We start from the raw sequence: 19,482 nt of genomic DNA on the forward strand, positions 1-19,482 counted from the left end.
GGCTCTTGCTCTTATTTGATAAATGATACATACTCAGTTCACGCACAGTGGTAGGTGAAGAGTATAAAAATTGTATGATTATTAAGTGAACAATTGAGGGTTTTTACAGATTGTTTTCACTTTTCCCTGACACTGTAACTTATGATTCTCTAGGGGATTTTTAATGCTAGACGTTCTATTCCCGTATTCCAAAAGCTGTTCTGCAGTGCAAGGGAATTATAAGCGTTTAGATGCCGAAGATTGATTTAACCCATTCGGCTCTCTTGGAGTGTAAATCAGTTGTGCCTTCATGCCAAAATAAAAAGGTATTTCTTTGCTCGGATTTCCTTAGCACATGCTTACTCTATAAAAGCTGCTTTTTGTTATCTTAGGTTGTTCAATTAAGCTGAACAACACTGATGTATAAGGACACACTGTTAAGCTGCCTCTCTGCTGTTAATGGCTTTCTGCTGTGGTAAAGCCTGAAGTCTGGCATTGCAGAGTCGGGGGCACTTAATTTCAATTATTGATGAATCTAAAATGTCTTTTGTCTGTTACAGACATACCTATATCATAGAATTTGCCTTTCTGGTCCTAAGGAAACTTGTGTTCCTTTCATTTCTCTCCTTTCAATGATGACCCTTCTATGCTGAAGCATCTTACTATATTTACTGTATAAGTAAAATACCACAATAGATAGCTCAGACAATAGAAAGCTAGTAGCATACTTAGCCAGGTATTTATTAGTCACTGTGTTTATCCACTCTGTTTTGAAAAGCTAATGACTAGCTCTTTAGACTTTTGTTTAGCCAAGGGATGAAGAAACTATAATTACTCTATCATGTCATGTGTCTGATTTGTAGGATTGGGGGTAAGTATGTCCCTTACTGGCAAATAAGGCTTCCCCAGGCAGTCAAGGTGTTTTATTATTCTAGATGCATATTATGCTAATTTACTAGAAACATAATCAGATTTAGATCCTCCTAACTAAATAATCTATGTACACTAACTTTCTCTATTAATTCAGTCTTGTTTGTAATGCATGCATTTCCTCACCTAACGACAATTTCCACAAATCCTATGATCCTATGTGAGGGCATTTTAGGATTGTGTAAGTTTCGAGCTGGCTCTCTACCAAATTGCCGAGACCCAGCAAAAAAGCCAACTCCCCAAAGAGGGAAGGAAAAAACCCGAACAGCCAAAGCTACAGCAAAAATATATCATCATCATCATGGCTGGGCTTTGCCAACGAAGATTTGGGAAGGGCTCTACCCACGTTTGTTACAAGCACGCTGGTGGCTGAAGAGGCCAATACGAGATAGACACGTCCGGTTGCAAAAGGCACAGCAGAAAGACTCCTTAGGTGGTATATTCTGCAGGGCACGATTCTTTCTGCGTTGTCTTTTCTCCTCAAGGGTGATCCTGCGTGCTTTCTCAAAAGCATCAGCAGCGTTATAGATGGTGTGTCTCCAGACCTCCCGACTGGAGGCCACAGTAGACCAGTTATGTTGATCAATATGGCCAAGGCTGAGATGTTGTTTCAGGGAGTCCTTGTATCTTCTCTTCGGAGCTCCTCTCTTGCGGCAGCCGGTGGCAAGTTCACCATAAAGCAAGATCTTAGGGAGGTGGTGTCAAGGTCCTTCATCCCAGAGACGTGCCCTGCCCAACGCAGCTGTGTTCTCAGCAACATGGCCTCTATACTTGTGATTGCTGTTTGTTCTAGAACAGACTTATTAGTCACATAATCTGACCAGTGAATGTTTAGGATTGTACAGAGGCAGCGTTGATATTGTACACACGATAGGGAGCTCCCGAGAAGGAAAAAAGGGAAAAGGGAAGGGGAAACAGGGATAAAGAGCGAAAAACAAATATCCTCCAAATATACCCCATTAATAGAGAGCTAAAGAATAAATACAAAACAATGGATTAAATACTTCCCTGAACGGGCCAGCAGAACTGTGTGAGGCACCAGCCAACTCCCCACGCCTCCCGGAGGGACCGGAGATGACGGCAGGTCTGAGCAGCAGGCCCTGGCCTATACAAGCAAAGACCCTCTGCGGAGAGACCTGTCACCTTCAGCCACCTGAAGAGAAAAGAGGGCAAGTCCTCTTATCTGCACCTTTTTATATGTTGTGTTACGGGAAGGGATGATACTTCCTTAGCTACGGGGTCAAGGATCATGAGCATATTTCCTCAATATAAAGTGCGTATCAGTAAAGACTTTGTACCTCCTCCACTCGGAGAAATTTTGTGTTTAAAAAATGAAGGGAGGGGACGACAGTGGGGCGAGAGAGTAGGGTCTGTGTCCAGTACTCCTTACTGATCTGGGACCTTCATGAACAATTGTGAATCAGTACTTTGACAGGTTTCATGTGTGCCCAGTCTACTCAATTTTCTACTTAAACACCCAAAGCTGTCTTATCCCTGCCCTACGTAATATCCAGAACTTTGTACATTCTGTTGCTGTACATATACAAACATGTGACAGCGTGCTCAGGAGTCCTGTCACTTTGCTGCATTCCAGGCTACGAATAGGAAATCAAGTGGGTTATTCATGTAGTCAATCTACCCATGTTGATTTGCATAGAAGATGTAATGTCTTTGTCAAATACAAGCATGTAAATCTGCCTCTGACTTTTGAATTTTCAGATAAGACATGTAACATTGTATTTGGGAAGCAAGTCTAAATCTCGACAGAATGGTTATTAAAACCCATACTGTTTCAACTTAATTTATTTACTACTGCTGCACTGTACCTAGTGTCCCTCCTTGTGAGCTGTACGTAGTATGTTTACATATTGGAGTGGGCAGAGCTGTTCTTATTTTTCTGTAAATACTCATTGGTAAATATTAAAGGTACAAAAATCCCTAGGGCTGTTTTTTCTAAGTAGAATCTTTTTCAAAGTAAATTTATAAAGGAACAGACATCAGCTTTGGCTTTTAATTAAATGACCATATATCCCTTGTGTGTAGCCTGTAAAGTTCAGGCAGAGCTGTTGTCTGTTGATATGTGTAAAATTTGTCATCTTGCCTTGTGAACAAATTGAATATTGAATTCTTAAATATTAATGACCAGTTTGTTCATTCTCTTTTTTTTTTTTTTTCAAATAAAGGATGAGCAAGTCTGCTCATCTTACAGAAAAGTAAGGAAAAACCTTTGATTTTTCTACTACTTTCTGTCTGGGAGTGACTGATGTAACTTTAGAGTCAAAGTTTCAGGAAGAAATTCCTTTTCTCTTATAGCACTTTGTTCTTAGCCACTTTTATATGATCTTCTATGTTTCTGGGTGTTTCAGGAGGGCAGATCTTGCTTTGTACAGGAAATAGGACCTGGAGGTTTTGCTAATCTTGCTGGGCTGGAGGTTGGAATGAGCTTTATTTCAGCTAAATCTCACCATGAAAGGTCAGCGGACTGCTTGTTCTTGATCCAGGGAGTAGTATGTTCTATAATGTTACTATGGTTACATCTTAAATTAGAAACTGCAATGTTAGGGTTTGAAATGCTGCCACCTATTAAGACTACAAGGAGTAAGTGATGTGAAGATGTACAGGCTGTGTTGGGAACATGGCAGAGTTACCGTGGCCGGTGGACACTGGACTGTTCAGTGAGCCCTGCAAGGCTGGAACCAGACTCAAGGAGTAAGAGAAGATGGTGATTTACAATAACCTGTGCACGTGGCAACTGTGACCTGAGCAAAATGCACTTAGGCAAAACAAAGGTGTGTAAGTTTGGAATATTTTCTTCAAAAAAACTTTGAAAACTCTCTGCATGTCTTTTTCAGAGGGTGTCATCAGAATCTTGTCTAACTGATTTTGTAATAAACTCTTAGATTGAGCCATTAAGTAAAGTTCCATCTCGACAATATTAGCAGGAATTTCTCAAACCTGTCCTGAGTAGTTGCAATAGTCAAGCGTGTACTGCCTGGTAACCTCCTGCCTGGTGGCCACTAGGCCCATGAGAGTTAAAATAAATAGTTATACCATAGCTGACCTATCAGTGTTCCCATGTGAACCATGGTTTCTGGATACTCCATGAATATTTTGAAAAGTTTATTCCATTTTTTCATAGTAAAATGAAGTATTATTTCAACTGTAATGCATTGGAAACCTTTCAGGTGACAGTTCAGAATGATTAATGGCAACATTTTCAAGGTTGGTTATTTTTGCTTTTAAGCTTTATTTTTACCTTCTGGAAATGTGTTAATGCAGAGTGTCATAAATGCTTGGTTTTAATTTTTTGTGTTAAGAACTATTATGTATATGGCCAATGGCTGTTCCTCTCTTTGCTTCAAAAAGAATACTTCTCCAATAAGTTCAGTTGAAGTGGAAACAGGGTTGTAAAGTACTTATAATTTACTTGGCTACTTTGTGATCCCAACATATGCCTTAGCTATCACATGCATGTTTGTAACTGAATCAAAACCAGCAATCTAGGATTGACCACAAGTGTCAGTATTGCCTGCCTTATTTTCCTTATTAGGTTTTCACTGTTGTTTAGCTGGTTTTGAAGCCCAGCTTTACACTTGCTTATACATTGTTTTTACCAATGGTCAAGATTTTGCAATCTATTCTAATCACATCCAAGCCATAAACTTAGTGATTTTATTAATCTTTGAGTGTCATAAATTTAGAACCTAAATGCAGCAATGTAGATCAATCTTAGAAGTAGAAAAGGTTCCCGGGTGTTCTGAAACAGTTATGCTGATGAGGAGTTGATCATTGTTATGTATCATTCAGTAGGGAATATAAACACATCCCCTGACTTCTCGAAGTTGTGAGAGAGGAAAAAGTCCAAGTGATGTTTTCAAGTCAGGAGGGTTCTTCTTAGGAAACATTTCAACGGGATGTTTTATAAATCTAAAGCTTGTATTTTTTTCATAACTAAACTGATGTTCTAGGTCTCCATCTGGAATTCGGTCCATTCTCCTGTCACAGCTTCCTTTGAGGAACATGGGTTTGGATTGTTTCAAAAATCACTCAAAAATTCACAATCTGAAGTGGCTTTGGTCTGCTTCGGTTCAGTTCTGGTTTTATGTGTTATGCAAATTTTGTATATTGAACTACTGTCCAGACAGATTTCTTTCTTCAAGACTCTGTTGTTTGCTTTATCATATCTTCTTTCTCTTCTCTATTCTGATTTTTCATATCTTCCCCCAGGCTTTGCATGCAATTATTGCTGCTCTCAAGTGCTAAATGCAGATTTTATTTTTCCAGGGCATGGACAACATAATTTCATTTGTATTGTGCAGGATTTTTGGTTGTGCAGTTCTCCCCTGACAAACTGACAACCCAGTGCCAGCAGTAATATTTTCTGCCTGTCACAAGTGTTGCTTTTGCATTCTGAGAAGAGCAGGGACTTTATGAAGCTTTGATTCAGCACAGCAGGGGAGAGGAGGCCAACCAGCAGAAGCACCAAACGTTCATAGGCAGTTTAAATGACTAACTCTGGGAAGCAGGCTTGTGTTTTGCCCTTGCCTTATGGCCTGTCTCATCCACATACCTCCATTGTATGATCAAGTTACCCCTAACAGCCACCCTCACCTTCCCAACATGAGAATTAGAAAATAAATTCTTACAGAAAGTGAGACTCTTGGGAAAGAACTGGTACTACGTATCGAATCTCAAAGCAGGAAGATGGTATCCTGTGGGAGTTAATAGGCTACCAGCTCTTATGCCTAGGAAGGAAGTTGTGTTGTTCCAGCTGCTTCCACCTGTCCAGCCCTCCTCTCTGCCTGATTTCTTCCTGCAACAAGCACGGGAAGACCCCTCTCCCTTAGTCTGCCTTCAGGCTCTTAAGGTATCCAGCACTTCTCTCCTAATGATTTTTCAAGACTTGGCCCATCACATTGATCACCAGGATGCAGACATCCTGCCCAGTACTCTTCCATGGGCTGCTGGATGAGCTACATAGATTTATTTATTTATTTATTTATTTATTTTTCTCTTTTATGTCAGACCAATTAAGAGATCAGCAGCTCCAACTGTTCATCTGCTCACTATATTTTTTTTCCCCATGTGTCTGGTTTGTACATGAATATGGAGGCATTTTGTCAGCCTCGGAAATTCTTGGTATTGGAATTGGTGAGGCAGTTGTTTAGAGAATGTTAAATAATGTGGAATTGAAGAGCTGGACTTTCAGAGCTGTCAGAAATTCCTGTGACTTGGGGTTGAGACCTGTACTGGCTCCTTCCATCTGTCACATTTCCTCAATAGCTTTAGTACATTAATTCCTACAGCTCCATCCCGTAGGTATCCTCATTTACAGCTAATTCTGGGGGACCTGAAGGGTTTACAGCAGAAATAACAAAGATTTAGCAAGTGGCTTAAATGCCTGAATCCTTTTCTTCAAGCACAGATGCTTAAACTAGGAAAAACAACAAAATCTGTGGAAAAAATCCTTTCTCCAATGATTCAAGAGGTCCTATCTCTGTAATAAATTTAAGCAATATTTGTTCATAGCCAACAGAAAACCTGGATCATAAAATGGAAAATAAATCCCGTTTTAAGAGCAATTCCCTGCTGCCCTTTCCTAGATGTGTTGGAGGAATTGAAATAACTCCAAACACTGTGCATGCCACTCAGTCTGGTAGAACTGCTTCAGCTTGACCAGCCAGGGACGTATACCTGGTTTTACCTAATATTCCATGTTCATGTTTCCCTCAACTTGATGCAGTTTCCAGTCAGTGTATATTAATGAAAAGCTGATTTCAGTATGAAGAGTTAGATCATGTAATGTACTTAATATCACTGAACTGATTTCTGGTTAGTTCTGTTTTGTGGCAAAAACCATTTGGAAATTGGTCTTCGTCTGGATACGCTTCTGACCAGTTACCATACAAAATGACTTTGCACTCCTCTTGTTGCCAGTCTGTCCTGCAGACTTTCCACTTTTGAAATTCACATTACACTTAAATGATAGCGTTCCTTTAGTGACTTTCAAGGAAAAGGAAGCTCTGCTGTGGAAATCATGCTTTTTGTCTGAATAACTGTGTTCATAATTCCTTCTCTAATCTGTGTAAAACTCTAGATTAAATTTCGTAAGCCTGAGGATTTTTTCTACATAAATTACTAGAGTCAGAGTCATCAGGATTCCTAGTCCTCAAATATGTGATTTAGAGGAAATCCTTAGAGCTTGGTTTGTATTATGTTAAATGACACAGAATATTGGTTGGAACTAGAGAACTTTTATTCTTTTCTACTATCTCAAACTATATTTAAAACTGAAATTCCAGGGGTTTTATTTTCTGTAATTTAGTGGCTTCTAACAGAAGAAATCAGAGGCAGCTCTCTTGCATCTTGTCCACCTTAAGACATAATATTAAGAATCACTAAATCACTAATGCATCCTGTAGGGAGATGTGTGTATAAGAGAAAAATACCAGATATATTTAATGTAATAATGTTGAATACGTAAAATTTGGCCTAAAATTAAAATTATATTTTTCTGTTATGTATATAATTTTGTAACTCTTATTCAGCATCTGAAAGCTTTCTATCACTAATCCATTTTACTAAAGTAAATTTATAGGGAGCATCTGTCATCAAAAAAAAAACAAACCCGCCTCTTAAAAATATGCAGTAACCTCCTATCCGCTTAAAAACCCCACAAATCTCATGACCTTGGGTGATGGGTTACATATTGCAGATTCTTTTAAGTCTTCTCTTGAGGATTTGTGTAACTAAGCGTTTGGACTTCTACAAATGTTTTTTTCTGTAAGTTTTGGTTAATGCACGCTTGTGCTTTGTTGAAGTGCAAGTATTATGGTTTACATTGCAGGAGAAAAAACTGAACTGTTGGGGAGACCAAACCTGACCTTTGTTTGGTTGGTTGGTTTTTTTCCTCTTCGCACCTTTGGATCTCCATTTTACTCTTTGTCTTGGTGTTACTTATTTTGCCAGATTTGAAATGCCCTGCTATTGCATTTCTAGGTAAGCAAACAAAACAATAAAATAAAATAAAAATTCCTTCTTAGTTTAATGAGGCCTGGATACAATACAGAAAGGGAATCCCTTCTTGTGAGAATCTAGGTCACCTCATAAGGAAAAGAATTCCCTACTGTGAAAAGTCTTCTATTTTTGCCATTTTCTTTGTTTTTCTTTTTTCTTCTTTTTCCTTTTTTTTTTCTTAAACAATGTACCAGTGTCTGTACTTTTATGCTGGCTTTACCTAATGACAAGAGGAGGGTTTTTGCTGTTACATGTAATTAAATGTCACTTATCTGAGGTGCAAGGAGATGTGTCAGTAATGCAGGAAATGCTGGATGCAGCGGGGAAAGCTAGAAGCAGGTCTCTTGAATCTCTCTTCTTCTCTCTCTAGCAGGTTGGTTGGGACCAATGCCAGATTAAAATTGGATCTGTGTATTCACATGATAATGCCCACAATCTAATAAGCCTTGTGGAATGTCAGCCATTAGGGAATGGATGCATCAGCCGGCTCGGAATGGTCTGGTGGAGTCGGTTTGGTCCCGTGTGGCTGCAGCTAATAAGCTCTGATGACACTGTGTAGAATTGCTTGTTCTTGAAACAATGCTGAGGCAGACATGAGTTGCTTGCAAGGGTTATAAATAGCAGCTCCATGCTGTGTGGCAGGGCTGTGGCTGAAGTCCCACTGGCCTGGGAAGGAAGAGAGCTGTGGTTCTGTGAGGATGCCGTGAGCGAAGGAAATCGTGAAATCTGAAGCAGCTCTGCCATCTCGAATGGAAAGCACTACCTGGAAATATCTGTTCCCAGCTGATTGAGATCTGATGGCAGTAATGAGATGGGTTTTTTTTAGAGCAGCTTTCGTAGTGGTAGTGCCTTCAGATGTGTTTCTTCAAACTAGGCACTAGTCAGTACAAAAATGTCTGTTTGAGGAGATAAGGATTTTTGCTCTTCCTTCGGAATAGGCATATATTCATTTCCCCAAGAATATGCCAGTGTAGAAGCTGGGAAATAAGGAAGAAATATGTAGTCTGGCATTAACTCTTGAATAGTTGTTTTTTTCCAACATTTTCAAAATATCTTTTAAGAAGAACAGGAATAAATAGAAAAGTATGAGGTCTCTGGTCTGTGTACTTATTATCAGTCCATTGAGCTACACATAAAATTACTATGCTGACCTTTCTCAAAAGGTGATGCTGCTGTTTTATTTTGGTGTTTTTCTCATAAAAGTCGAGCATGACCCGATTAAGACAAGGAAGTTATTGGGTGAGTCTCTATGAAATTGAATCTGTTTGTGACTGGTAAAGCCCTCCTAAGCACGTACAGAAAGTTCCAGGGTGTCATAACAGAGGGATCTTGTTACACTTTGTGTTGAGGATTTTTTTGTCTCATTGAAATCTTGGCATTGAAAGCCTAACTCCGTTCCAAAACATTGTCTGCTCTTAGTGGTTTACTCATTTTTATTTCCTGCCACTTAAGTGCTCAGTTTTCCAGTGAGGGGATTTTACTTTGCAACAGATTGCTGTAGAAAAAAAATCTTGTTTATTTTTTATCAGTGACATTAGAATTTTCAAAGGCAAAACAGTACCGGGCCAGATGTGAGGGCTGAAGGAGAGCTGAGGAGGTCTTGCTGCTTACAGCAGATTTCCCTCAGATAAACTGTGAAATCCACAGGATCATTATGGATGACTGATAGTTGCTAACGTGTGAGTAGCAGAAATAATAGTTGCAGTGAACCTCACCTGTGTCTGTGCTGACTGGCACAGTCTGTCATCTTGGGCAGTTATTCACAGTGGGAGGTTCTTAGAGATGAATTAGTGTGTGTATGTGTGTGCAGAAAGAGTGGGAGGGCACAGCCTTTTCAAAACTTTCAGAACCTGTTTTGAGATATGCTTTTGAGTCTGCTCATTTAGTCTGGGGGTTACTGTTTGGCAGTGATGGATGAAAACTGTATAAAACTCATAGCTAACAGGAAGATCCTAAAGTATGTAAAGTTTTTGTATTTCCCTTATCCTTGAATAGGGCGGCCCCAGACTCTGAGACATTGTCAGTTGACCTTCATTTGAGAGGACTGCATTGCTGCACCACCAAAAACACAGGCCATTTCAAAGAACAGATAAACCAGATCTCATAATGCAATGATAGAAGCTTGGAGATAGTCTATCTAGTATATGGATTGTGTATAAAATGAAAAAATAAGAGTTGAATGCTGTCATCTTAGTGCTTTGAGAAGGGCTTAATTTAATCTTCTCTACTAAAGAGAGAAGAATAATGGGGAATTTAGATGTAATGCCAAAGGAAGCTGAAAGTAGAGGCAGAAGGCCAAATGGAAAAATTCCTCTTGTGTGATACAGCCAGAATCCTTTCTGTATTTTAACTCAATGCATGATTTATTGCCACTACAGTTAGTTTTTGATGTAGGCATGTAATATCACCAGCTCTTATATTCTGCAGTAGGGTAGCATGAATGACAGGTTTCTTCAGGATACCGAAGCAGTAGCAGTTTACATGATCTATTTAGTATATAGTATTGTAGCAATAATACACAAATTCTGTTGCATGCATGCTAGTACTAAAGACTTTGGAGGCAATTCTTTATATATTTGTCAAGAAGCACACAAGTAGAAAGCATCATTGCTGTTATGAAAATACAGTATGTATTCTACTGTTGTTTGTCCTCAATATATGAATCTATGATGTGTGACTAAAATGCTTTTGTGCCCCAGGTGACTTTGTTATGTGATGATTAATATTGTCATTCTGTTGCTTGATCCCCATATGTGATTTCTTTTTGAAGTAAACAGCCCTGTCCAAAGGCAGTATTACCTTTACCAAAGAGCCAGACTTTTAGAACATGCTGAAATGAAGGCAACTGAAAGTTTAACAGTATGTTGTCAGTTTGCTCTTTGGGTACAAACCAGAAAGTTTTAATTTGTTTTAGTGTTTGGTGGATTATTAATCTTGGAATCTGTTGGATAAGTATAAAGACCTTATCTAGGAAATACAGAATTTTGGGCTCAGGTGGCTTCCTGGCTTTTTCTGCTGACATGTACAGTAGTGTGATTTAGTGCTGCATAGTAACCATCACTGCAAAATATTTTAATGTTTTAATCTGTTTGCATTTGTACCTAGGGAGGGAAACTTCAGGCCTTTTGTAGTTACCCAGTTGCACTAAGTGATGATTTCTTGAAGAAGGGGGAATAATAAATATTTTGGTCTAATTTGAGTGCTTCTTCTTAATTGTAAGTAAAATAATATTTTAATTGAAAGAGAATTTTGATATGAGAGTTCTGCAATGAAAAGTTTGTAGCAGAATGGATCTCACTGGGAGAGCTGGAGGCAGAGTTGGAGAACAGGTTGATAAGTGGCACATGGCAGTACCAAACCCACTGCATTTTTATTCTGGGTGTGTGATTATGATGGTGCGTGTGAAACTTTTGCATCCTGCAGTCCAAGGAGCAGATCTAGGCAGGCTAGAAGGCACTTTGTCAGAGCTGCTGTGACTGGAGTAAGAAGAATGCTATTACTGCAAATTTGGGAAATGCTGACTTCAGAATACAGTGCTGAGAAAAATAGGTTAATGATGTTGACTAGTGGTGGGAGCAGCCATCTGAGGATACTGAAGAGCACAGGTTTTTCTAGGTGTTTTACTGTGTTAAGTATGTAAAACATGGGCAGCTAGAGGCTAGGTACCTCCCAAAGTGTAATATTAAGATTGAGATACTATTCACACACTCTTTATAACTTTGTAGGTTTGAAGTTAGCATGTATATTCCCTTGAATCCCAAATTACCTCTTTGCCCTGTTTTAAAATGTGGGAAAATGTTTCCATGGGTCTATTTATTTTGCTGAAATCTGAATATAAGTGTTTCAGTCCAGCAATAGATGTGTTTTCTTTGAAGTTAAACCTACTGACATCTTTTGTTTTGCTTGGTGTGTGTGAAATCATGAGGCAGAAAGAAACATTGCAATCAAATGTCAGCTCTGCTCCTGATAGCTTTTTTCTCGTAATGCACCATGTAGCAAGCCTGTATATGGAAAATGTAAGGCATTATGTGTCTGTTCACAACAGTTGGTTTCTCTGATTAAGTGTTTTTAATGAAATAAAAGTTTATTCTCAAGATGACCAATAACTCTGTGTTTGGGGGCAGATTTTTCAGCTTCTTGTGATAAAACCTGAGCGTGGATCAGTTCCTCTGAACACATTGTCAGCCTGTTGACAAAGACCATTCTGCACATGAGGGCAGGAGCTGAGAGAACAGGATCTGTGCTGGCACTGATGGGAGTAGTGCCACCCCCATCACTGGTGGTTTTAGTGCAGAGAGCTTCGTCTGAAGTCTTTGTTGCTGTTCCCCTGTGTTTTACCCTTGCACATGTTGTGTCTATGGGTAGTGCTTGGCAAACATTTCACAGAGGCTTTTCTGATTGTAAATGTAAGGCTTACATTAGGCATCTGAGAGAGGGGTAAATGACTGAATTTGTGCTCTTGCCAAAGAGAAGTGATACCTTTTGCTGCCATTATGAACAAGGGTGCTTAGCCACACTGTTAAAAAGCAAAAAAAGTCTGTTCACCCATTGTCCTCCCACGACCATCCTCAAAAAAACCCCTCTGCTTGCATCCTGATTTAATTAACTTCCTGTCTTCATGGTACACAACATATTTTCTTCCTTTCATTCTGTGTTGGATTTTTTTAAATAGTTAAAGCAATAAAATCTGTAGAGTAAGAGCAGGAGACAATCTAGGGGGGTTGTGTATATGGTTAGTTTTGATTCTTTGATTTTTATTTTTTTCCCCATATGGCAGCTGAAAACGAGCTTGTGAACTGAGGCAGCTGGGGCAGGACAAATGCTTAGGAACAGTATTCTAGTTATCTTGTAAGCAGTTTAAAATGTCCAATCTTCCAATCTGGGGGAATTACCGGGTGTGGATAACTGCAGCATATGCAAGTCCAGAAATCTGAACACTTTGGTGATGGACTTAAACTCAGAGACTTTTGCAGTGAATGACTTTTCTGTTCCTGACTTGCTTGTCTTACGCTGTACAGATGTCTCCTGTGTCTCAATATCTTGTCAGTAATTTTATCATCAGCACCCAAGATAATGAATCTGCTCTGGTTCAACAGACAGTTTGTTCACACAAAGGCTTTAACCAGTGTTATGCTGGAGAACTCACTACTCTTTGCAAATGGCATAGATAACTTGTATATTTTTTCCTTTTTTCCCTCCATGTGCAGTTTCTGTCACTTAACTTTGGTGTAGCCAGTGAAGCTACGGGTATCTGACAAGAATCTCTTGGAATGTGCTTGTGTAAAATTCCCAAAGTAAAGAAATAAAAAAAAGTTGAGAAGAAAATTTGAGATAGGATAAATTCTTGTCTCTGATATTAATCCATGGACTGCACAGATCTGTAGTTAATTATTAGCAGCCCCCTGTTCCAGTTACAACAGACCTCCGAATGGTCACCTTTTGGGGTTTTAAAAAGTACCTCCTCTTTTGCAGCTGAACTTGCATGGGAGATGAGCTGTTATTCATCAAGGAGGAAGTCTTCAGTACAAGGCACTCTGCAATTAGAACATTTTTCTAGCCTTCTCCCTGGCTTGTGGCAGTTCAAAATAGCCCCTTCCATATCCAAGTCCCTTGTATGCTTACAGCCATCACTGTCATCTCTCAAGCCCTCATCTCTTGGCTTGTGTGTTACAGTTTGTTACAGCTGCAGCTAAACCTTCTGATCCTGAAAAACACATTTTTGAACTCGGCAGTTCCTTTTCTAGGCAGCACAAACAACTATGAGTTCATCGCTCCACTCTTCAGGGTGTTGCACTGGCTCCTCAAGGAATACAGCTTCAGGATTTTCTCAGATATTTTAAGTCTTCCAGGGTGATTACTTGAAAAATTGCTTTCATCTCTCTGCCCATGATCACCCATGATATTTATGTTCTTTTGTAGCATAATATAATAACTGTAGTGCTGGGATTGCTAAAGGTGTTGAGGTACAGAAGAATAGTATTAAAACTACTTCTCGGTGAATAGAAAGGAGATGATCACATCAGGTTGAAGTACAACTGGGAACAAGTGGAGCTGGATAATCTCTTGAACAAGCAATCATGAAATAACCCAAGGTCTTTAATAGCTGCCTTAGTATTTGAATGCTAATCCAGCATCCCCTGTTCTAGCAGCAGAAGTCAGGATACCCAAGAGGAGTCTGGACAGAGCCTCACCAGTTTCTGTTGCACTGAGATGTTGGACAGCATCACTCAAAGTTAATCAGTTGCTTGGGCCTTGGTTCATTTTGTTTGTTTGTTTTTGTGGAGAAATTTCCACACAAGTTAAGAATCCATCTCTATTCATTAGGCACCTGCAGAACTTTAAAAAATATTCTTCTCGCACACAGCATTTCATGAATCTTTCCAGAAGCTGCAAAGGAGCCTTTCTGAGGTCACTTAAGCCTTTTCCTCTGTACATTTATTGCTCTCTGAATGCAGGTGTAAGTGGGGTCTTCCTGTTGCTCTGTACTGAACATTTTCTGTAATGTACATGTGACTGTTCCTTTGAATACCATTTCCAAAGCAGGATCTGAGCAGAAAAATAACAATGCTTCTCTATATGTGTTGGGAGTGTCCATGGCAGTTGTGCTGTTATGGAAATCAATTGCTTGGGTCCCATATTCTGTGGTATTTCTGGGGAAAAAACACTTCCTATGAGTGACTAATTCTTAGTATTGAAACTAGATCTGAATGGGTGAAGTTGAAAGATGGAGACTAAAACAGTAGCCAGTTGTAGTAAATTCACAGTTATACGAATTCCAGTTCTGTGACATGGATGTGACATGTTCTGATCCTGGCATACAGAAAACCAGTAGTGTATAAACCCTTTGCACCTTCTTTTTGAGAAAGATGAAACAATCCTTTCATGCTCAAACTGTGTTTCTCAAAACCCTCACTGGTTTGCCAGGTTATGTGTATGAGGCTGGCTCAGATAACTAACCCAAAGGGAAAGAATTCTAAGCAAAAATAATTGTTTTAGTGATAATCTGCTTTTGTCTTTTCACTCAGTTCAAGGGAATGAGTCATTTAAATAAACATAGGTAGGTATATTATAGGCAGGCCTTTATTTTTAAAGCAAACAAACAAACAAGCCCTCTGGAGTTCTCTTCTCAGGATTAAGAGTTGTTGTTTTTTGATGAAAACAGCTTTATCCCCAGGAAAATGGAAGTGCTTACATGTTTATCTTGCTCCTTCACCAACATTCCTCTTTGGCTCAAAATTGCTACTTCAATAGCAACAGTTTGAAATTACGTGACTCTTGTAAATTCAAGACATTCTGTGCAAGGATAAAGATGGGAGGAGCTCTAGCACACTTCTGTGAAAACTGTTCAGAGGGTTTTGATCTCCTAACTTTGGTGGTAATACTTAGTGTTTATATCTCAGTAACTGTGGCTTTCATTAACTCTTATCAAAAACATCTCCATTAATTTCCATTATTCTTATTTCAGCATATTTACATACTCTTGTCACTAGTTACTCACTATTAACTACAGTTTTCTTTTAGATTCAGCTGTGATTTGGTTTGCTTAGAACAATTTTCTTTGCAGAACCAAAATATTGCCTAAGCTATCTGTAAGCAGTCAAATTAATTCAGTCACATTTTCCAAGTTAAAACCAAATTTCTTTTAACCTGTTTGTAATGAACAAGAAATTTCAGTGAGTATTTTTCATGTCTTTCAATGACACTCATCACCAGGCTGGACCTGTTACTGAAAACATCCATCAGTTCTAGTTTTTATTATGTTTTGCAGTGTCAGTATTTCAGAATTTGCATGAACTTGTCAGTTTTAATTCTATAATAGATTAATAAAGGACCAGATTTGTAAGTGGAAGTTTACTTTGAATGCTGTGGAAGAACAGGTGCTAGGATTTAAGTTTCAGTTAGTCCCTTGATGGCATCAGCATAGTTTTGTTCCTGCCACCCTTCCCTGGTCCTCCTTTCTCCCTCTCCATGGCTGTGATGCTGTGCTTGTTCCGAGGGCATTGGCTGTGTCTGATTTCCTTACACTTGGCAAAATATGTTATATGGACTTACTTCAACAATATTTTGAAAACTAGAATGAATCTTGCCTTATCCTTTTAAAATGGGCATCAAGTTTTCTGTCCTGCAGCTGGATTTGAGGATTGGCAGTCTTCTACTCGTATTTTTTCATCCAACTATGCTGGATAAGACATGATCTTCAGTATAATATATATTAATATAATATATTAAAGATTGGACTTCATCTTGAAGGTCATTTCCAACCATAATGATCCTATGATTCTGTAAACGGTTTTGTATTTTGAAATAAACATTATTTATGTATTTTTAGCAGCCCTTTTTGTCTTGTCACGTCAGGTTTTTAGTTGTCAAAGTAGGAGATAGTGAATCTATGATGTTATTTTCTTTAGGCAGTTGGTATTGGAATCCTTTAATAAATAATGATAAACTTTTCATCTTTTAAAATTAATTCTGTAAAAGTATCTTTAATTCTGCTTTAACTCCCACTCTCTCTTTTAGGATATAAAGAAGTTGAAACAATGTAAACAGCAGAAATGACCTTTTTATTGATATTGCAAGCAAGGAAGAGAAAATTACTGTAAGATTAGTAGTATTTGCACAATAGTTAAGGTCTTGTTATCAAATTCTATTTTTTTACAGCATAGTTTAAAATTAGGAAGGCAGTTAAAAGCTTGCAATTTATTATTTAAATATGTCTTGGGGGACTGCATGCAGATTTGTGTGCGTAGCAGTAGGAAAATAAGCTATACCAGTTTCATGTATAAATAAAATTGTGATGGGAAACACTAGTTAAAATATTATTAAAATTTTCTTGAACAGAAGTCAGAGAATTATTGGGAGGGCTGCAGAGGCAGAGCCACTCAGCTGGATTGTTTTGCTTGATTCTTTGAAAGGTCTGTGGTTTTTTCGAAGGCTTTTAGGGGCTTTAAATTTTTAGAAGAAAGCTCTATGTTTTCAGAATCCAAGCTATTTATATGAAATAGATGTTTCTATCAAGCTTGTGTACCAGTTTTTACATACATGGTTTTGAAGTCAGTCCTTTGTTTGGGCTCTTTCTCATACACTGATATATACAATATTTCATTGACAGAAATATAATAGTCTTTTAAACTATGCAGATGATTTAAATTTTGTTACTGTTCTTTAGGCTGGCTTCACTAGAATTTTCAAAGGTTCAATACTTTAAATCACTCAGGAAATAATAATATATATGCTGGTAATTAAAATGAGTTCTTACAGTCTCTTGAACCCTAAATTGAATAGATAAATTGAAGTCTGTTCTTAAAGATAATGTTACAAGCTTACCATCCATAGGTACTTATTTTCTTTCTCTTTTGAGACCCAAATTTTACTACATTCATCTTTACAAACAGAATCATCTTTGGGTGAATTGTCTTCCATGATGGATGGTGAAGCTGAAGCTGCTCTATGTTTTACATGCAAGCAGTTGCTAATACTTCTTGCAGAATCAAATGTTACTTTTTACTTGTACTATTTCTGTGCAGGAACATGGAAGTTACCTAATACTTTTTAGATTTTTGGGTAAAGTTCTTGTACTAACTTCAATGTTATAAAGGAACAAGGTAGAAATTAAATTTTACTAAATTAAAAAAGCCACAAGATGGCATCAAATTGTCAACTCTATCTGTTGCTCCTAACATTTTTTACAGGTCAAAATACTACAGACTCTTTGGATCTCTTTATAAAAACCAGTTGGGAGAGGGAATGTGCAATGAAATAGTTTTTTTCTTCCACTATTTCAACTTGTGAAGCCTCACTACGATATTTGTAATAGTTTGGCTTAAAACATAAGGGTTTATTTTCTAAAATGTAGCATGAGTTATGGCAATTTCTGATTCCAGTTGGGAAGTCAAAGGAACCTAACTGTGGATGTTAATGTACATTTGAAGTAGTACTGGGTACTAAAGAAGAAAAGTACTGGGTATCTAAAATACAGATTTTTTTTTTTCCCTAAAATATAGGAAAATACTAGTTGAGTCCTGGTATCAGATGGATTTTTGCAAATTAATACAAACAATTAGTTTTTTAAAAATTAATATTATTTTTAGAAGGGTCAAAAAACACTCCTGAAGGTTTTAAAAGGTGTTTAAGAGAGAAAAAACCCCAAACCAAACCAACACCCACTCTTGGGTAACTTAAATCCAGCTATAGATGTACTAACCCCATGGTCTGAGCTGTTTTCCATTCATGCACTGGTTGGTGAACCCAATATTTTTCGGTGTTCAGGAAGGCCAGTGCTAAATAGCAGAAGGCAAAAACTGAGGCAAAACCAATTCCTGAGTAGTCATCTTGTAGGTGTCTGATAGGAGAGGAAACAGGAGCCCTGGGATGGGATGAATCCCAGAGAACAGCAGGCACAGCAAGGTAGGGAAGGGATGCAGTGACGTTCAGGAAAGTGTGAAGCCTTCGGTGTCTGTTTTCCTGATTACATTCCGTGTCAGGTTGTTGCTTCTGAATGGTTAAATACTTCTGTATTTAGTGTAAATCATAAGTAAACTATATATATATAACCTTCTATGGTAAATTAGCTCAAGTAAACCAAGCAATACGTTTTTGATTAAAATACGATGTTAAGTGGTTGTCTTAAAGAAGATTTGTATTTTTCAAATTACATGGTTTTGTTCCTAAATTAGTTTTGACTTATGAATATTCATAATGTACTCCTTAAGAGTCTCAAACAGCTTATGCATAAGAATTAGGTATGTCATTTTCGAGCAAAACTGTTAAGTATTCAGAAATTTTGAGGAAATGAATGTTCTTTAAATAGCTAAACAGTGATTTCTGCTGCTTGTGATGCTTAGGGTACAGCTGCACAAACAAAAGCTCCCCTAGCTGGAGTTTGGATTTGCTGTGAGCTGGTTACTTAAGAGTAACTTTTAGATTAAAAACTTGACATTAGAAGATTTTAAATATCTTACTGTGCACTCAGTGAGAAATAAGCTGCTGCCTTTACAGGGAGTTGGAGCAATCAAACATAAGTTGCTTCTGAGTAGCTGACAAAGGCCACAAATGATCAGCAGCACCTACTTTGAGTATTTAAATGAACCCAGTATGAAGTTTGCTCTGTCAAATTAATACTCTTTTTCTTTGGGAGAAACCCTAGTGTGTATTTCTCTGGTTATACCTGCCTTGTGCCAGTGTGTTGTCATAGGAAAAACCTATACCTCTATCTGAATGCTTTGGAAAACCCATTAATTTTTTATTCAGACTTAGCAGGTTAGAGGAGAATATTAACAAAGATATCCTGATTGTGACTTCCTTATCGACAGCAAGTTTTCCTCTCCACTTGGTGTATGTTGTTACCCATCACAGCTCTGTACTTCTATTTTTTCCTTATGTTAAGAGTGTACATTTCTCCTTACAAATCTTTTAAGAAATGTGGGGGTGAAATACTACTCAAAGTTTCTTTTGCTGTGTTGTCTGCAATTTTTACAAAATAGGAGGTGGTTGTTAGGTCACTGAAAATCATCAAGAGAGAAGGGATGTAAATCAGCTACACAGGATAGATGTTACACC

General features: G+C 38.1%; 1 protein-coding gene across 1 annotated transcript in view; it reads left to right on the top strand.

The window, feature by feature from the left end:
* CDC73 (cell division cycle 73) overlaps positions 1–19,482 on the top strand; it is a 106,347-nt gene that overhangs the window by 65,601 nt on the left and 21,264 nt on the right. The window lies entirely within an intron of this gene.

Source organism: Manacus vitellinus, unplaced genomic scaffold, assembly GCF_001715985.3.
Source record: "Manacus vitellinus isolate BGI_N305 unplaced genomic scaffold, ASM171598v3 scaffold_44_pilon, whole genome shotgun sequence".
NCBI lineage: Eukaryota > Metazoa > Chordata > Aves > Passeriformes > Pipridae > Manacus > Manacus vitellinus.